Source organism: Hipposideros armiger, unplaced genomic scaffold, assembly GCF_001890085.2.
Source record: "Hipposideros armiger isolate ML-2016 unplaced genomic scaffold, ASM189008v1 scaffold_1155, whole genome shotgun sequence".
Lineage (NCBI taxonomy): Eukaryota > Metazoa > Chordata > Mammalia > Chiroptera > Hipposideridae > Hipposideros > Hipposideros armiger.
In genome coordinates this window covers 310,338-330,812 of record NW_017732505.1, presented here as the reverse complement: position 1 = coordinate 330,812, position 20,475 = coordinate 310,338, and the positions used below count along the sequence as shown (strand labels likewise).

At 44.0% G+C, this 20,475-nt stretch overlaps 1 protein-coding gene across 6 annotated transcripts in view; it reads right to left on the bottom strand.

Moving 5' to 3' along the window:
• Window positions 1–16,533, bottom strand: part of LOC109376597 (cytochrome P450 2G1) — a 32,409-nt gene extending 15,876 nt beyond the window's left edge. The window contains exons 1-5 of one of the 6 annotated variants that reach the window (XM_019632643.1): window positions 15,650–16,533; window positions 15,403–15,532; window positions 11,151–11,292; window positions 5,516–5,713; window positions 4,606–4,740 (exon numbers count right to left, since the gene is read on the bottom strand). The gene's annotated coding sequence lies outside the window, so the exon portion shown is untranslated. Of the gene's footprint in view, window positions 1–2,006; window positions 2,021–4,605; window positions 4,741–5,515; window positions 5,714–7,912; window positions 8,351–11,150; window positions 11,299–11,466; window positions 11,598–15,402 lie in introns of those variants that run through there. The other 5 variants (XM_019632644.1, XM_019632646.1, XM_019632645.1 and 2 more) reach the window with 5 other exon arrangements.
• Window positions 16,534–20,475: the final 3,942 nt, after the last annotated feature.

Below are 20,475 nucleotides of genomic sequence, written 5' to 3'. Positions count from 1 at the left end.
GGACCTGACCAAGCCTTGTGGGCAGCCAACACAACTAATACTTTCCTGACAGACTAGCCTGGTCTCTTTTAACCCCAACGAGTCTCAATGGTGATGATTACAGCTAAAACTTACGGCACTGACTCTGTCCCAGGTATCTGCTAAGTACTTTCACACATCTCACCTAGTCCCACAATAGCTCTACCCAGGGTTAGTGCAACTGTCATCTCTGTTTACAGAGAGGTAGACTAAGGCATTCTGATGGCTTTAGTCACTTCTCAAGGTCACCAACTAGGAGCCAGGATTCAACACCTAGGTTCCAATTCATCATTTTAACTCTTCCACTCCCATGAGAGAGAGAGCAGGGGACTTTTGGGATGTGGCCCCCAAATTTGGAGAAGTGAAAGTTCTTACCCTGGAGTTCAAAGATTGATGGAAGGAGCCTATACATGCCCTGAAATGGTCGTGCAATGTGGGGCTCCATCGTACATACCAGAGAAACTGTGTTCAAGTATTTTGGATTCTTAAACAGTGCAGCACTTATTTATTCCACACATGGTTATTATAAACCCTACTATGTGCCGGGCACTGTTCTGGAAGATGGAGGGTCTATGGGGACCAAAGCAGCAACCACAACAGCAATGTACAAATCAGTGAGAACCCCAGCTTTCATGGAGCTGTCATTTGGGCAGGAGGAGACACTGTTTGATGGCTCCTGGAGTGTGTCAAGACTGCCCTGACCTCAAGACCTTTGTCCTTGGTGTTCTCTCTGTGTCCTACAATTTAACTCACTTCTGACACTATCTACCCAGAAATAACATCAGATCCCACAGGTGAAAGGCTCATTCCCACAAGACTGCCCCTGCACGTCAGATGCCAATCACAAGTAGTAGGTCTCCAGGTTACTCACAACTTCTGTCTGATTTGTCTACTAATCAGAGGTTCCCATGAACCCCTCTTCAGTTTTCATTAATTTGCTAGAGTGACCCACAAACTCAGGGAAACATACGGATAAACAATCAGAGGAACAGATACATAGGGCACGGTCTGGGCAGGTCCCCAGCACAGGCGTTTCTGTTCCTACAGTGTTGGGATGAGTCACCCTCCCGGTGTAAATATGTACACCCACCTGGAAGGTCTCCAAACCTCATATTATATTATGGAGGCCTCCTCACATTGGCATGATCAACTATTAATTCCATTTCCAGTCCCTCTTCCCTCTCATGAGGAGGGAGGGGCTGAAAATTCCAAGGCTTGTACTTTCTGGCGACCAGCCCCCCATCCAGGAGCCATCCAGGAGCTCACCTAAGGTCACCCCATTAGAACAAAAGATGCTCCAAGTGCTCTTATCACTTTGGAATTTATAAGGGTTTTAGGAGCCCTGTGTCAGGGCTGGGGTCAAAGATAAATATTAGAACAAGAGGTGCTCCTAGTGTTCCTATTACTAGGAAGCTACAAGGGTTTTAGGAGTTCTGGGCCAGGAATCAGGAGGCGAATTCCAATGCATGTATTTTCTATTATTTCACAACATCACAGCTTAACTTCTCCCTCTGCCCTCTCCCTGTTTCTCCTCTTCCTTCGAGATGGGTTGGTTACTCCTAACAGCACTCCTTAATAAATATGCTGCCCACTGCACTCCATCTCAGAGTCCGCTTTCCACGGAACGTAACCTGCAACAGCCACAAACCGCACAAAGACAGTCATCTACATAAATAGAAGTAGCCTCGCAATTAACATGCCGATTGCTCCTGCATGCTGATCCCATAAAGTCATAAGGAAGTGTCTCAGAATGCTGAGACCCGAGGGAATGATCTCGGTAAAGCTTCCTTATCAGATGGTCTTGGAATGCTGAGTCCATCTCCTGGGGTCGCGTGTGTGTGTGTGTGTGTGTGTGTGTGTGTGTGTGTGTGTAAAGGCACAGTAGTGCTGGAAGCACACTGGAGCTTCTGGAAGACAGTTGCTAGGTGCACAGACTTAACAGATTGGAATTTATTGCCTTGTAAATTTAGAGAATAAAAGCTTTGTACCTGTCTAATTTGGGGCTCAGTCCTAGAGGCTTGAGACCCATGGCTCGCGTGAACTCAATACTTGGCTCTTGTATTTCTTAACCCTGCACCACTTGTTTTATACTCCCCAGCCCTTTGTTCCACTGGGAGAGTGCCCCACCTTTGTGAATGGGTCCAGATGTACCTTCAGGACTTGCCTACCACCTGCTGGCTGCTGTGTGTCTGTCATGTTCTGTGGTACTTCCATTTCATACACCAGAGGGAACCACAGGAAAAAGGTAAAGGGGGGTTCTGAGACCTGGTACAGTTTTGGGAGCTCCTAAAACCACTAAGACTCTTCAGATTCCACCAAGGTTCCTTGGCCTGGACTGTGATGTCCCAAGAGTCTCTGTAGATTCAGGTGATCCCAGGTGAACTGTGCTGTTTTGTTTGTATATCTTTAGTAATGTAAACTGTAAAGCAATACCAAATAAGAGCTGAGACTGGGTAAACGGGATATCTATGATGCAAATGGAAGCTTGATCATTAACATGCAAACAAATTTGCTGGTTGACTACAGCTGACTTGCATCTGCCTGACCTATTTCACCAGATAGGGGTATGAGCATTGTATGTGCTGTAGCCAGCTCAGGCTGCTATAACCAAAGACCATAGATGAGGTAACTTAAACAACAGACATTTACTTCTCACAGTTCTGGAGGATGGGAAGTCCAAGATCAAGGTGCCAGATGATTTGGTTCTTGGTAAGGGCCAACTTCCTGGTTTGCAAATGGCTGCCTTCTCCCTGTATTCTCCTGGTGGGAAGAGGGCGTTCCAGTGTCCCTTTCTCTTTTTATAAGGGCACTAATCTCATTATGGGGGCTCCATCCTCATGGATTCATCTAAACTTAGTTTCCACCCAAAAGCTCCATCTCCTAATACCATCACATGATGATGGTAGTGGTGGTGGTGGGGTAGGGCTTCAAACTATTAATTTTGAAAGGACACAAACAGTACACCATCTTTATTTTCTAATTAATCACTTGAGACTTCACATGCCTGTGTTAGCAAAAACCCAGTATTTACCTCTCCTTCCCAAATTGTCCAGGAATCCAAAAGTTTACTCTCAGAGGTATCAGCTTTGATCTCAGAAGTCAAGCAGAGAGAGAGCAGAATTTTCCCATGGGTTCATATCTGCCTTTACTCCTATGGGGAGTGAAAGTGGGTATTGCCAGGATAATGCCTCTTCTTGTTGCATCAGTCAGGCTCCAGCAGTGCATAGATGGCACACTAGCAGAACTTTACCAATGGGAGGTTACTGGTGGACCCATCTACAGATATGTATGCAAGGCTAGGAGAACCATCAAGGGCTGGTGAAGTGCTTAAGGGAGTAAATACCAGGAGTGAGATCATTGGGGTCACCTTGAGTCTGGCTACTACAGCACCCTTTTGCCCACCTACCACTGCCTTGCTTCTGACCTACAATATGGAGATGGTGGTGGAAACTCCAGGAGCTGTCTTGAGCCATGAGGTGATTGTGTAAATTGTATTAGAGTTCAATCAGGGAAGAAAACTCCATGAGTGTTATGGAATAAAGAATTCATAATAGGAGTTGGACCTTACACAATGGTGGGAAAGGCTAGGAAGATACAGATTTGAACAGGAAACCAAAGGATCAGAGAAGGCCACTAACCAGACCTGGCACAGATGAATGAGTCAGAACTTGCAGAAATTTGGGAGCTAGGCACAGCCTCTGTTACAGAAAGACCATGAAGGGGGCCGATGAGGATTTTCTCTGGAAGACTGCCAGCTTTTTGGGCCACCACCCCTCTGCGTTCACAATGGAGTATCTGCTGGTGGTTTGGGGACATGAGACTCAATCAAGGGTGGTTTAATTAGCTGTAAAGCAGCAATATATCCCAAATAGTGCAGTTCTTTGTCAACCTCAAAATGTTTCTGTCAAGTGCCATGTGTTTTTGTAGACTGAAGAATAATTTGTGAATTGTAAAGCCTTGTGTACCCGGAGCATGCTTTGTAAACCATAAAGCACCTCACCATCAGTGGTGTCTTGTAAATTATAAAACAGTTCATGAGAAAAAAGTATCTTCTAAACCAGGGGTTGGCAAACTGCGGCTCACGAGCCACATGAGGCTCTTTGGGTACGTTCCGTTTCAAAAATTTGCCATCCCCTGGAAGAGCCAATCTTGTCCCTCACAACAACTTAAAAATTATTCAAAAGTCATAAATATATTTTTACATGATCACCATTATGTGAATAATATCCTTTAAAATTTTTATAAATGAAACTATGATAGTTTTATTTTCATTTTCAGTTTTACTTCAGAGCCCGCGGGTCCCAAGCCACAGTTTGCTGACCCCTGGCGGGTCTTTCGTCTCAAAAGTTTGCCGATCCCTGTTGTAAACCATAAGGTCCTTCATTGAATTTAAAAAAAAAGTGTAAACTGTAAAGAATTTTGTCAACCTCAACGAGCTTTGTCAGTGACAAAGCTTTATTTTAAATTACGAATCCCTAAAGGGGTGGGCTTTTTATTTTTCAGACTAATCAGGAAAAAACCACCTTCCAGCATGGTTTCGGAGAATGTCACCCTCCCTGACACCCACTCACCATAAGCCCAGCTTACCTAAGACATCAGGGTTCTTAAGAAAAAGTAGAAGGGCACGGCAGAGAGTGGTGCTAGAGATCTCTGTGCCAGCAAATAACAGCTGGACCACCGTTTGGTCTTATAGTGGAACTCACTCTCAGGATCAGGGCGCTCCTGGAATAGTGATGGACAATCCTTAAAATCTCCCCTTGCAGAGGTTTCCAGTTCCTGGGTATTTCCTACTTGCCCAAACCCATGTTACTCTGTGCCAGTTTTTCTTTTTCTTGTTTCCATTTTTCTCTATTGAAGTCCAGCAATGTAGCAAAAGGGTGGACTTTGGAGCCAGACTACCTGGGATCAAACTCGGGTCCTACCGTTTATTAACTCAGTGTCTTTGGGCAAGGAACTGACCTCTCTGAACTATAGTTTACCATCTGAGGTTGTTTTGATATTCTGTATGTAAGCGCTCAATAAACATTAGGGATTAACATTTTGTTTTTATTATCTTCTCTGTCCTTGGTTGTCTTTGTTGCTCTGATTGGCGCTTGCAGGTATTATTACAAGGGAGACATTGAGGATATTTAACAACCTGTATGGAGTTAGACCAATCAGAAAGACATCAGCCTCCAACCAATCAGAACTGACATGGGCCTCTGACCAATCAGAACACACATGGGACTCTGACTAATCAGAATGGGGGTGGGAGAGCAGGGTCTTTAAGGCCCCATGCTGGGTCAGATGTCAACACTTGAATTTCTATCTCTTATAGGCATTCCAGGACAAGGGTGTGTGTAGGGAGGCTCAAGAAGAAAAGGGGAGCAGAAGGATTGAGCCAGTGGCTTTCTTACCAACCTTAGAGAAGTATTTCAATATTGAAACAACACACACACAAAAACCACACTAGCTCAATGTCAGAAGTGTGTCCATCACTCTCTTTCCCATCACCCACCTCCAATCCAGCAGAGTCCTTGCCTTGTTCATGAGGAGCAGGAAGGAATCAATGAAGTTCTTTGAGACACTGGGGTCCAGTGTTTCCCAGTACCTCTGGATGATGTCAGTAACAAATTCGTCCACTTCTTGAATGAGGCTGGTTAATCAAGTGTGGGTGCCAGGGAAGTGTTTCAAGATGCAAAAGGAGTTCAAACACCTAGAGGGAAGCAGAAAAAGCCCCAGAACCTGTTCCAGTCTCTGGGCTCGTGCTGTGGGCGTTGAGGTTGTACACGGCACACGGCAACACCTGAAGGGTGCCATTCACCCCAGGATTTGGGGAGTGAGCCTCCCAGCTGAGCAGACCCAAATGCACACATTCACACCCTCTGTGGTGCATGAACAGCTGCACCCTGTCCCAGTCACTCTTACATCCGCTGAGATTTCTTCTCTCATGTCCACCCTGGTAGAAGACCAATTGTTACCTCCAATCTGACTCATTACCTCACCTGACAGGGTGCAGGGGGTGAAGTGTGTGCACAGAAAACCAACCTCTCGATGGAAAACCAACCTCTCGATGGCTTCTTGCTTTACAGTTCAGGACAGAAAGCATCTGATCCCTTCCTGGGGGCCACCCACCCTGATTCCTGGCCACCATGGAATCCATAAATTCACCTGGCTGTAGAAAGAGCTGATAATGGTGAAGATTTCATTCAGTAAATTTAGCAGCCATAAGAATCTGGGATCCTGGTAATTAATGCGCACTCCAAAGACAATGGAGCAGATGATATTGGCTGTGATGGAGTTGAAGAGGGAGGTAGGATTCAGATAGGCCCCTGGGGAGAGAGGGTCTGTGAAGTGGGGTTTCCTGCATTGCCCTCCTGGGTGGCTCTGACCTGACTGGTGCAGTCTTAACCTGTTCAATTGGTTTCTTTTTCTCTTGGCTAGCCTGGCTTTCACTGGCCTCTGCATCTCAGCTTTCCTTTCTGGGATTTGCCCCCTCTGTGACTCTTGTTTTCCTTGGTCTTCTCTATCTTGGTCTGACTTTTTTGGTGCAGTGGTGTCTGTCTGTAGTCTTGTCTCTGACTCCTTTGAGACTCAGCCCCTCCTCTGTGCTCTCCCTTTTCATGCCCCCATCTGTCTCTGCATGCCTTCTCCTTGTCCTCTGTGTCTCCCTGACCCTATTTCTACCTTTACCATTTTCATCCTTGGACTTCTCTTTGCAGCCTCAGCTTCTGGATCGATCTATATCAGTGGGCTCATGTTTTCTGTCTTGTTTTCCCTCTGTCCCTGTTTTCTGTGTCTGTCTCTCTGTCTTCATCATTCTCTGTTTGTCTCTGTCCCCTTCTCCCTGTCTCTGAACCTGTCTTAGCATGTCTCTGTCTCTGTGTCTGGGTCTCTCCATCAGTCACATTCTCTCACTTCCTCCCTGTCCCCATCTCACCTTCCCCTCGTCTATGCCTCCACCCCCTGCCCTGGCACCTCCACTCACCCTGGGATTTCTGACGCTCCTCCATCAGACATTGAGCCTCCTCCTAAAATCACTTCTCAGTTCTCCACTTCCCCATCCCAAAGTCCCAACGGTGGCCAGAGAGAATCGCCTAAGGGCCTTCCAAGAATTTCCACTGGCGAAGACCACACCTGATTGGTGGGGTGTGGCGGGAAGTTTGGAGGATGCATGGGATGTTCCCCGTTTCTGTCCCCAGTCCCCATGCTGTCCCCCACTCACCAGTCCCCTGGAAGATGGGGTCAACAATGGCGATGTGCCCTCAGCCAGGAAAAGCCTCAGCCTGATCCACCGGGGCCCCCCTTAGCACCTCATACCCACACAGGATGATGACTGGCTGGGACCCCAGGAAGACCCTGACGACATCCCCATATTTCTTCCATAGCTGTGGGGTAGGATCCAGGTCTCACTCCCTTACTCAACAGGAGGGTCTCTATGCTCACACCTGGGTCACACTTCCAGTGTGGTTTAAACCCCACTAGCTGTAGCCCCATCTAGGAAGAACAGAGATTTGAACTTGATCGCCCCCCATCCTCCCACACAGCCTTCGCCCCAAGTGTCCTCCTCTCTTGGCTTTTCCAGGAACCCTCCCAGCTTCTATTTTAAGAATTGCAGAGACTCCCCACATCTGACCCCTAGTCCCTCTCCCTCCCAAAGCAGAAAATCCACAGCTCAAAGCCTCAAATCTATCAGAATTTCTCTCTCCAGTCTCCCTTTTTTCTACTCCTACTCATAGAAATTCCAGAAGCTTCTCTAGTGAACACATTGGCCAGATTGTAGCTGAAAGAAAATAATCCCCAAACTGACCTGCAAAATCCCTTCAACAGTTTGATTCCCGACTGCCTTGCTGCCCATGAACTTTTCCCATCCACACACCTCCTGCTTCCCACCCCTTCCCCCTCTTTTTCTCACTGCGTGGAAGGACTTGAGAAGGTCCTCGCGGTCTATTTGCAAAATGTTCCCCAGGAAGAGCAGAGGCCGGGGTCCAGGAGGGAGGCAGCCCTGGAAGGTGGGGTGGCCCCAGAGTAGCAAGAGGCCTATGAAGACCGTGAGGAGCAGGATGGCCCAGAGCGCCATGGTCCTCACTGTGCCTGCCTTCCATCTGCTCTCCCTAATGTGCTCTGTTGTTGGTTGTTTTTTCTTTCTTTCTTTCTTTCTTTTGTTTGCTGGGGAAGGTATGCCAAGAATCTTCCTCAGCATAGCTCTTAGAGCCTTCCCAGAGGCTACAGGAATCCTAAAACTGGCAGTTGCCACAGAGGCCAGAAGGTTTGGCGTCTTTGTTGGGTCACACAGACACCTTCCCATCGAGCCCTGGCTGGGTTGAGGTGTCTTAGTGGGCAATGCCCTTGAACAAAGAGCACCTCCCTCAAGAAAGAGCAGTGTTCCAGCTGGTGGGACCTGTGAAGGCTGGTTTTATGGTTTTTGCAAGGGTGGCTTTCAGCCAGTTTTGTCATAGGGTGGCATTGCACGTGACGGATCAAGAATAGCTGGCAGGCAGAATTGGGAAATCCTTTGCCCTCTGAAATCAGATGCAAGTGTTTGGGTGGATGTGCCTTGAACATTTTTCCAGGAGAGAGCTTGTAGCTTCTGTTGATTTCCAAAACGTTCAGTTGTCCCCACAGAGTCTAAAAATCCTCACCTTTTTGGGTGTGTGTGCACATGCGAACGCATGCTTCCGCATGTGACGTGTAGGTGTGTGCATAGTGCTGCCTTAGCATTAGATGAATGATACCTATTTCATAGGCCTGCTGTGAGGTTAAAGAAGTGAATATTTGTATAAATTCTTAGGCTAGCACCTGGTCCATACTAAGGACACTATAGGTTTAGTTAAGTACTTTGTGTTTTATTCTCATTGTGTGCGGTGGGGAGTTTGTGTGGTGTTTATGTCACGAGTATGATTGTCTATCTCTGAGTTGTTTTCTTAGCTGAGCCTGAGAGAGTCACGGCTTCAAAAGTTCTGAAAAGCCCAAATTAGACAGAAAATTTTGAATAGGACTGATGTATAATACATGAGATGAGAGTCTATGGCTGCCATCACATTCTCAGAGGTGTAAGCACCCTGCACCCCAAAACTACCACCCCCTTCAATAAGATGTAAACCACTGGCTTGGAGAGAAATGAGGACACATGGGGCTCAGGCAGACACACAGAGAGCCTCTCCCTTTACTTGGTGGTTCTTCATCTGCAAGCTGACAACCTTGGAAAAGCCATTTCAAGGGTGAATTTCCAGGCAGTTCCTAGACTTGCAAGTTGTCAGATATTGTGTGTGTGAAGGTATCTGGGGGAGGGTCCATATTTTTGGCACATCCAGAAATTAGGAAACATGAGCTCAGAAATCCTGGTGCAGGGCTCTGGGCTGGTTCCTCTCCTGTAACCAGCTCTATGACCCACCTCTTTCCAGAACAGCCTGTTATCTCCTTCCCACTCTGTTCTCCCATCCCTGGAGCTGCCCTTAGGATACGCTTTAATATATCTTTGGCTCGCTCACCTTTGTGGCTAGGCTTGTCTCTCTGCCCATAGCAGTCACCTCAGTCTTTTCTCTGACCCCCTGTCAGGCACTGGTTCTCTCTCCTTCTCTTATTCTCTTCTTTTCTTTTTTTCTGCTTTCCTCAATCTTGTTTGACTCCCCATGTCTATCTATTTGGGTCTGTTTCTGTCTGCAACTCTTTCCCTCTCATGTTTCATCTCCCTCTACATCCCTTTTCCCTCCTGTACCATTTCTTCCTCTCTACTTATGTCCCTCCTTTTTAAAGAATCTCTTATTCTGCTTTTCTCCTTGTTCTTCCTCGTTTCCCTCCTCTTCCTCTTTCTCTTCCTTCTCCCTCTATTGTCTCACTGTCACTCCCATATCTCTCTCCATCTGTGTTTCTCTTGGTCCTGCTCTCTATTTCTTACTCTATCCTTATCTGTCTGTCTCTGTCCTTATTTCCCTCTCTCTCTCTCTCTCTCTCTCTCTCTCTCTCTCTCTCTCTCTCTCTGTCCAAACTTAGGACAAGACTATTGAATGAAGGAATTGACCATCACCCCACCACTCACATGTCCCCAAACTCTCACTTAAGATGAAATGAGAAAGGAGGACATTGCATTGGGCAGAGCCAGGGGCCTTGGGACACTAAAGTCGCTTACACATCTCAAGACTAGGAACTTCTGGGATCTTCCTGTATTCCCCAAAATGAAGACCCTGGGCTTGGATTTTCTGTGGATGGGGCCAAAGGGTACAGAATAGGGACAAGCCGAGGCATGTCAGGGACCCTCGCCAGCTTCTCAGTGCCAACAGGATAAATCCCAACTCCCCTCAGCTTTCAGGGCCGTCCAGCTGAGCTCTTCACCTCTGACCCCTTTTGTAATCTGCACCCCAGTCTCCCTGGACTCTTCTAGCTTCTCACATGTGCCATGCTGTCTCCATCTTCAGGCTTTGCCTTTGCTGTTCCCTGTGCCTGGAACACTCTTTCCAGCAGCTGATTGATATTCACCCATGAGGTCTTTAACATAGAAGCCAGTGCTTCAGGGTGAGCTTTTCCTCACCGACCAACCAGGAGTAGTCAGTACTTCCTGTTTTGTGCTCCCAAAGCTCCCTTTAGAGTGCTTATCACAGTTATGATTAATAATAATAATAACAATAATAATAATAACCCCAATGAGCACTTACTTTGTGCCAAGCAGTTCTAAGTACATTTCAGCAGTTCTAAGCACAGTTCTAAGCACATTGTGCCAAGCAGTTCTAAACCCATATAAGATCTAATTGTTAGATCTTATAATTAGATGTTATCCTGTGGTTATTTGATGACTGTCCATCTCCTCTGATGAACTGTAATTTTCCTGGGGCAGGATCTGTGTCTCCATGTGACGTGTCTGATGCATTATCTTTGGCTCCCAGTAAAGCATTGTGCTCAGATTAGTGCTCAACAGATATTTTATACTGAGGTGTAGAGAGGTTAACCTACTTGCCCATGGTCCAGCTTACCAAGATGTGCCATTGGGTAGGGATGTCACTTCTCAATGGTAGTAGTGAATATGACATGGGATAATGCAGGTAACAGAGCTGGGATGTACTAACTGCTCCATAAACAAAGACCTCTCCTTGATTGTCTCAAGGAGGGATGACACCTTCACTCTGGTGTCTGGGGAAGTGAGGATGGATCCAGCTTACCTAAGGAGAAGGGGATAAAAGCTTCATTCTTCTTTAGTGCCCCATTGGCATCCAGAAAGTGGTCAGGGTTGAAGGTGTCTGGTTTTTCAAAGTAACGTGGGTCATGGAGAGCAGAGCTCAGGATGGGAGATACTTCAGTGCCCTAAGGGACAATCACAAGATCAAAGATGTTGCCATTGACTTTCCGGCCCCCCTTTGCCCCCAAAATAAAAGAAAACAGGAGCCCTAATGATAAAACAACAAGATGCTAAATTAAGAGATTAAGAGAATCCAGGATCTTCACACAGGGGATATGTGGTTACCCTATTGACCTCACCTTTGGGATAATGTACCCTTGGAATTGAGTGTCTTTGGTGACTACGTGGGCCATACCCATAGGAGGAGGTCCCAGAATCTCTTCCTAGAGGCAATAGACAATAAACAATATAAAACATATATAAGCAAGGTGTCAGGTAATGAGTGTGTAACTAATAAAATAAAACAGAGTAAAATAATTTTAAGTAATTGGAAGGGTTACTTTAAATAAGTTGGCTCAAGGAATGACTCTCGTAAGGAGAGCATTTATGCAAAGTCTGGAAAATGAAAGAGAAGTCAGATGAGAAATAAAGAGAATTTCATGCTAGGCCAATCGCACATGAGCATCCCACAGGCTGGAGAGGGCTTGGTGATTTCAGAAAAGAAGTCTAGTGGGACTGGAGCAGGGTGACTGTTAGGGGGAGTGGCTGAAGATGGCACTGGAGAAGCAAGTGGGGGCTAGATCATAGAGTCTTATAAGCCATGGTAAGGAGTTTGGATTTTCATTTTTTGCTCATTCGCTCCACTCAAAAATTGAAATACAGGGAGGATGTGCTTGATTGGTGTAACTTGGATCATGGAACCAAGAGGAACATGCATGGGTATCTCAATTGATAATCCCCCCAAATTTTATGTCATTGGGGATGGCAAAATACCAGAAGCTAAAAATGGGTGCTGTTACTTGAAGGAGGGGAATGGAAGTTGGGAGGGCAAAATAAGAAAAAAAAAAGATATCCATTGTACTAATTCACTGGCACAAGAGCTCCACCCTCAATTTACCAGTGAGTAAAAAAACGTATTTCTTAACAGTAGCATTATTTGAAAATGATGTCAACGTGAATCTCTCTTCCTGGCTCTCTGTGATTCTGCCACCTCAACAGCTTTTGTACATTTGTTTCTCCCTCTGTCCGGGTGCCTTTCCTTCTTTTTCTACACAATGTCTTTTTTTCCTGAGCCAGATTCTTGAGAGAGATGTGTGGAAGTTCCCATTCCTTCAGAACTGGGAGAAAAGCCACACACCAGAAAGGCAACCAGTCCTCAGCACCACGAACAGCGGCCCTCAGCTCTTCCTTCCCATCCCAAACCTTTTTAACGTCATGGTGGATTTTAGATGTGCCCACAAATTCTTTGGCACTCCTCCAGTCCAGAGGTGAAGTCTAATTTCCCTTCACTTGACAATGGCCACTCTTATTGACTTGCTTCTATTTGAGTCTGGTGATTAAGGGTTTACTTGGGTTGTTGACTGAGGCCCACCCAGAATAATCTCCTTTTTGAGTAACCCAAAATCAACTAATTTGGGACCTCAGTTACATCTACAGTATCGCTCTGCTTTTGCTATGGTCTACTGGCTAGAAGCAAGTCACAGACTCTGCTATTTTGAGCAGAGAAAGATGTCTTGGAAGGATATAAATGAGTCATAGAATTCATTGCTGTTGATGATGCTGAGCTAAAGTTGATCTCCAACATTCTATCCTTCTTGCATCAGTCACTCAAGATTCAAAGTCCAAGCAGTATATACTTGATGAGTAAAGACTAGATCATATGTTGCCCTCTGGGTATATGGGGGCTGGGTCAGGGTAGAGCCTAAATTGTTCCCAATTTTTCACCCTCCAGTATGTGACTCTACAGCCCCTTCCTTTGCCGTGTAACTTTGTGGTTATCTTCCATTGTGGGCAGAACATATACCCCAATCCCACTGATGTTGGATTGACCATGTGACTTGCTTTAACCAAAGAGATACAAGCAAAGGCTTTAAATATGCCCATGTGTGGTAGCCACTTATGCTGCTGTCATTTATGTGAGGCGAGCTAGTCTTAGGTAGCTGCTTCCCCCATCAGCTTCGATCCCAGATTGAAGGATCTGAAACTTTCAGCTGGATTCAGGTCTTAACTAACATATTTTTAAATTCAATTTATTGGGGTGACACTGGTTAATAACATTATATGTTTCAAGCACACGGTTATATAATACATCACCTATATGCTGCATTGTGTGCTCACCACCCAAAGTCTTGTCTCCTTATGTCATCATATATTTGACCCTCTTTACCCTCTTCATACTCCCCCCACCCCCTTCTTCTCTGGTAACCACCATACTGTTGTCTGTGTTTATGAGTTTGCTCGCTTGTTACTATCTGTTTTGTATCCCACATATGAGTGAAATCATATGTTTCTTGTCTTTTTCTATCTTATTTGCTTCACTTAACATGATACTCTCAAGATCCATCCATGTTGTCACAAATGGCAATATTTCATCATTTTTTGTGGCTGAGTGATAGTCCACTGTATATATGTACTACATTTTCTTTAACCATCAATCAAAGGACACTTACGTTGTTTCCATGTCTTGGCTACAGTGAATAATGCTGCAATTAACATATGGGTATATACGCCTTTATGAAAAATTTTTTTCAAATTTTGGGGCTAGATACCCAGAAGAGGGATTCCTGGGTCATATGGTAGCTGTGTTCTTAACTTTCTTTTCTTTTCTTTTCTTTTCTTTCTTTCTTTCTTTCTTTCTTTCTTTCTTTCTTTCTTTCTTTCTTTCTTTCTTTCTTTCTTTCTTATTGGGGAACAGTGTGTTTTTCCAGGACCCATCAGCTCCAAGTCAAGTAGTTGTTTCAATCTAGTTGTGGAGGGTGCAGCTCAGTCGCCCATGTGGGGATTAAACCAGCAACCTTGGTGTTATGAGCACTGCACTCTAACCAACTGAGCTAACCAGCCACCCCTGTTCTTAATTTTTTGAGGAACCTCCATACTGTTTTCTATAGTGGCTGTACCAATTTACATTTTTACCAGCAGTGTATGAGGGTTCCTGTTACTCTCTATCATCTCCAACACTTGTTAGTTTTTCTCTTATTGATAATAGCCATTCTCATAGGTGTGAGGTGGTACCAAAAGATTTTTGGTTTCCAGGTAGCATATACACTATCAAATCAGCTGAGATATAAGAACATGCCTACTACATTGCCAGGTACATGAAAGGTCTTTACTCATTCATTCATTTATCTTCCTGTGTTCTTCTGTCTCTCCCTACCTCAATATCACTTTCCTTCTATTCTTGTCCTTCCTTTCCTTTTGCCCTTTTCCTCTCCTTCTTCTTACCCCTAATCTTTTCCTCACATACACAATTTGCCCTATGTCTATCCTGCCATCAATTCTGTGACATCAGTGAGGTGTCCTGCAATTCAATTTCATTCTGAGACTAGTTACCTGAAGTTAGCATCAACTTCCACAGGTTTAAGGGCTCCAGCATACAAGACTACACCCACATCAGATGTACCCTGCAAGTTCCAAGTGTCTCCAAGACACTCACACTTCCGCCCAGCTGGATACCAATTGAGGTCTACCTACAATCCCCTCAGGCTCAAGAGCTCAATAAATGAACTCATGGGAACTCAGGAAACACTCTACTTCAGATTACAATTTTATTGTAAAGAATACAACTCAAGAACAGCCAAATGCTGAAGGCACACATGCAACAAGGTCTGGGAGGGAAATGCAGAGCTTTAAAACCTCTCCTTGTGAAATCTGGGCACCCTCCCAGCACATCAATATGCTCACCAACCAAGTGTAGCTGAGCCAGAGGTTTTATTAGGGCTTCATTATGCAGGCATGAATGATGAAACCATTGGTCACCTGATTGAACTGTCTCCAGGCCCTTTCTCCAACCCAAAAGTCAGGCTAGTGCAAAGTTCTAATTCTGCAATCATGCTGTTAGTCTTTCAGGTTGACCAGCCACTATCATATCTAGGGGTCCACCAGGACTCACCACATTAGAGTAACAAAGTCCCAAGAACCAGAACAAAACCCAAATCTATTTTTGATTACATTTTACCTCATTTCTCCTTTAGAATTAGCCCATTCATTTTCCATTGGGAGGCTGAGTAAGAAGTGAATAAGGGCCTAATGCCTCTCCCTGCTCCAGTAGGAGAAGTGGATAGTGGATGTCTGCTTACCTGAGAGATGGGAATAAAGGCTGAATCCTCCTCAAATGTCTCCTCCTCATCTGAGTAGTGGCTGGGGAAGAAGATGTTTAAATCTTCACCACAGTGAAGTCATGAATGACCGAGCTTGGGTAAAGTATACCTTGGGGTTGAGAAAAGAGCTTAGGGTAGTTACACTGAGTCTCTCTCTAAAGGAAAGCCTGGGAGAAATGCTCAGTGTACTTTAGGGAGCAAAAGAATTTCTCAATGAAATAAACACCTTCATTCCAAGTTTTTCTAGTCCTAACAAGTCTCTCCTTGGGGATGAGTGATTCCTAAAACCGGGACTTTCGGAGACAATGAGGCACTTCAACAGGGTGAGGTTACAGGGCCTCTGAATATGAAGAATAGCAGCTTCGCTTCAGATTTTTCTTTTTTTCCTGAGTGGTCAAGTGCTTGTGGGTGAGCTGGACAATCACCTTGTAAATCTCTTCCTGTGCTTCTGCTGGATGACATAAGTCTCAGGGAACCTCACTGACAAGGGGCGTGCGTCTTTCCAAGAAACGCTCAGAAAAGCTGGTGAGTCTGGGAAAATTGGTAATGAAGGGTTGAGTCATGTCCATTCTATACTGAATCAATTAAATCAAAAGCCACATCTCAGACATCAATTTAATGAGACTATTAATTATCAAGTGAATAAAAGTCCTAACTAGACATTCCTTTGATTTTTAATTCCAGTTTCTTTTGGTGAACATACATTGTGATGGAGTAGGGCAAACATGAGGAGTCTAGAAGCCTGAGGTCCATGTTTTGCCCATCCATTCATCTTTTTTTTTTTAGACATTGAAGACACCTCTCCTCTTAGATCTTAGTCTCCTAATGTCTGAGATGTGGGGTTGCACTAGATAAAATTTTCCAAAATCAGCAGTAGTTTATGATTTACTCACCTCCCAAAGTTAACTAAGAGTCAAGTGTGATGATGACTTCAAAAGTGCTTTGTAAACAGTAAAGCAAATTGTAGATGGCCAATTGCTTGGAAAAGGATTTTGCAGTGCTGTGTGACCAAAAACATTTGCTCACAATAAGCTCCCCACCCCTTCTTATCGACAATCATTGCCATTCAGCTCTCTCCTTGTAGCGCTGTCTGCCATTATCTTAGTTATTTTCTTTTCTACTTGAGGTGAGTTCCAATGGGGCAGAATGTCTCACTGGTTTATTGCCTAATCCCAACCTCAGCACCCTGCCTGCCCCACCATAGGCACTCGGTAAAGCAGTTATCAAATGAATCCCAGAGGACTTTGTAAACACCCTTCAAGTGCTTTGGAAATGTTTAAGTCAACAAGTGCTGTTCTATTTTGATGCGTTTCTGTGGGTAGAAGTAAAGCCCTTGTGAAAGGCAATTCTCTGTGAACACTACAAAAGAATTAATAAAATATGTACTTTGTAATATGACAAATCACTTTATCATAATGCACTCTGCCAAAGCATTTTGTAAACAGAAAAAAACGTTGTAAGTTATGAAATGCTTTGTTGAACCACACTGTTTATAAGTCTTCATCTTGGATACCATCTAAAATCTTTGTACAAAGTGTTCTATAAACAACAAGGAGTGCTGTATAACACAGAATACTCTGTAAACAGAAAAAGAATTTGGCCAAGTGTTGTTTGATGAATTGTGAAATTATCTGTCCACAGTGAATTGTTTTGCAATTATAAACTGCCCTTAAATTATGAAACACTTTATAATGTGGAAAGGTAAATAAAATGCTATATGCTTTATAATAATCAAATTCTTGCAAGAGGCAAATTCTTTTACATAGTGTAAAGTACTGAGCACATTAAATAATGATTGTAAATAACAGCATGTTTGTCAATGGGAACCTGCTTTGTTAAGTATGTCATTTGTTAATTATAAAGTGTTACCTATTTCTACTCCCCTTGAATCGGGGTACGATTTCTAACCGCCTTGACCAACTGAATGCAGTGCAAGTGCCGCTCCATGACATCCAAGGAGAGGTCATAAAAGGCAGCACAGTTCCCCCCCTGGCTCTCTCTCAAGACACTGCTTCGCCCTCCACTCTTGATTCCCCACAAGATTGGTTCACGCAATCCACTGTCATCCCTATTGGAGAATCCCTTGACTGTCCCACTGGCTTCTCCCAAATGGCCTCAATTCCACACAGCACAACCATGGGCCAGAGCCCTTGACAAAGAACCAATGACATACTTTTCTCCTAAAGTTTTAGCGTAGTTTTCACAACTCTCTTTCTGGCTACCTTCTCCTGTTGAGCCTGAATGCTGCTGCTTGCATCCCCAATGGGGAAAAGTGGGAACGTTCTTCATCTTCATGTGGACCTCAAGCATGTCCCCTTCCCTCAGCTGTGAAGGTGTAGTCAGGCTGTGTAAGAACCTGTAACCTAAGTAAGCCCCTCACCCCACCCAAGGCCCCAGCCTCCCTTCTCCTGAGCACTGGGGCCTAGCATGCACTGCCTCTGCCTGGGGACGAGGCAGACAAGATGGAGCAAGGAGGGGAAGGGTTGCTTTGGCTCTTCGGCAGCCCTATCCCCACATTGATCCTCCCAGATATAGGAACCATCTTCCCTCCCACCCTTCACCATGAAACACCTCACTCCAGACATGCCTTGAATGGGCCACTCAGTATGGGACAGGAGGAAAACTGAGCATGGGTCTGTTGGGAAAGTCGCCTGTTTCCATGGCACCCCAACCTTCCTGACCTATGGGACAGTGACATCCACATCTAAGAGCCTAGACTGAGAAGTCACTGGGCTCAGGTTTGAGTCAGGCTCTGACCTAAGACCAGTGACAGCTCTCTGAGCCTCAAGTCAAAGAGAGGACTTACTTACTTATCAGTCACTTAAATAATACTTACTTGGTGCCAAGCACTGTTGTAGTCACTTTATTAATACTGTCTCATTTAATCTTCAGAATCACCTGTGGACCACTATCTTACACTATACACAAAAATTAAGTCAAAATGGAATAATGACTTGAACATAAGACCTGAAACCATAAAACTTTTAGAAGGAAACTTAAGTGTAAGAACCTTGACATCAGTATAGGTGATGATATTTTTAGTCTGACACTGAAAGCAAAAGCAACAAAAGCAAAAATAAACAAGTGGGACTACATCAAACTACGAAGCTTCTGTACATCAAAGGAAATCATTAACAAAATAAAGAACAATGTACTGAATGGAAGAAAATATTTGCTAATCATGAACCTGATAAGGGGCTAATGTCCAAAGTATATAAAGAACTCATATTACTCAATAACCAAAGAACAGACAACTGATTAAAAAATGGGCAGATCACAGCCATTTTTCCAAAGAGGACATACAGATGGTTAACAGGTACATAAAAAGATGCTCAATGTCATTAATCATCAGGGAAATGTAAATCAAAACCTTAATGAGATACTACCTCACACCTGTCAGAATGGCTATTATCAAAAAGACAACAAATAACAAGGTGGGCAAAGATGTGGAGAAAGCGGAATCCTCGTGCACTGCTGGTGGGATTGCGAATTGGTGCAGTCAATATGGAAAACAGTATGGAGGTTACTAAAAAAAATAAAAATAGAACTATCATAATGATCCAACAATTCCACTTCTGGGTATTTATCTGAGAACAACAAATACACCTATTCGAAAAGATATATGCATCCCCATGTTCATTGTAGCATTATTTACAATAGCCAACATATGGAATCAACCTAAGTGTCCATTGATAAATGAATGGATAAAGAAATTATGAATGAATGTCAACTTAATTTAATGTATATATATAATTACAGAATGTGGAATACAACATAGGGAATAGAGTCAATGGAGTTGTAGCAGCTTTACACAATATCAGAGGGGTAGTAGATTGGAGAAGGGGACTATCACTTTGTGAGGGATGTAAATGTCTAATCATTACATTGTTTTGTACACTTGAAAGTAATTTTTAAAAAAGAAGCAAAAATTATGATTCTGGAATATTTAGCAATAAAAAGAATGAAATCTTGCTATTTGTGACAACATGGATAGATCTTGAAGGCAATTTGCTAAGTGAAGTAAGTCCGGCAAAGAAAGACAAATATCATATGATCTTATATGTAGAATCTTGATTTTTTTAAAAATGGCAAAGCTCACAGATATAAAGAACAGATTTGTATTTGCCACAGGTGGTGGTGGAGGGGTGGGGGAAGGGATGAGGGGTGATGGAAATAAGTGAGTTGTTTTTAGTTTAAATACATTGAAAATAAAAAAAAAACAAAGGAAACCTTTATGCCCATTTATCCCTGAGTGAAAACTGAGAAAGGGTTAGTGACATCCGTGGGTAGTACATATCCCAAAGTGCTCCTCTGAGTTATTCAGATGTGTCTCTGCTCAGGATAAAAGAGGGAAGACTGTTTCCTCCCAAATCCCCATAAGAATGTCTTAAGAAACTTCTTGGATATGGTAGAGATAGATCTAAGCAATGTTCACTTAGCTCAATCCCATATTCTGGTGGAATTAAGATATTTGAAAACCAAACATGACTGCAAAAAAACAACAACAACAACAACAAAAGGTTCAGGTTTTTAAGCTCCAGGTTCCTCTCCTGTAATGCAACCCACAGGGTGTGCAGGTGTCACCTGTCCCCTTCATGTTACCCTGTGGGAACTGCAGCTCATGAAAATGGCACACAAAAAATGCCAAACCACTTTGGCTATTGTTATCACTATGAAGAATAGTCCTTTGTCACAAACAAACAAACAAACAAACAAACAAACAAACAAACAAGCAAACAAACAAACAAACAAACACCTCTGAAGAGCATCTAAGAGGAAGACATGGTACCATCCTTCCAGAGCCTCAGGTCAGAAAAAGGAGTCTAAAGGACACCTTCCTTCCATTACTTCAATGAAGAGTAAAACAAACCAGGGCCACCTGTACACAAATGCTCATAGCAGCTCTATTCACAATAGCCAAAGTGAGGAACCATCCCACATGCCAATCACCTGATGAAAGGATTTTTTTTTATTGTTAGTTTCAGGTGTACAGAACAATGCAATAGTTACCCTTTTCACCCTCACAAAGTAACAACCCCCCTCCCCCCATCC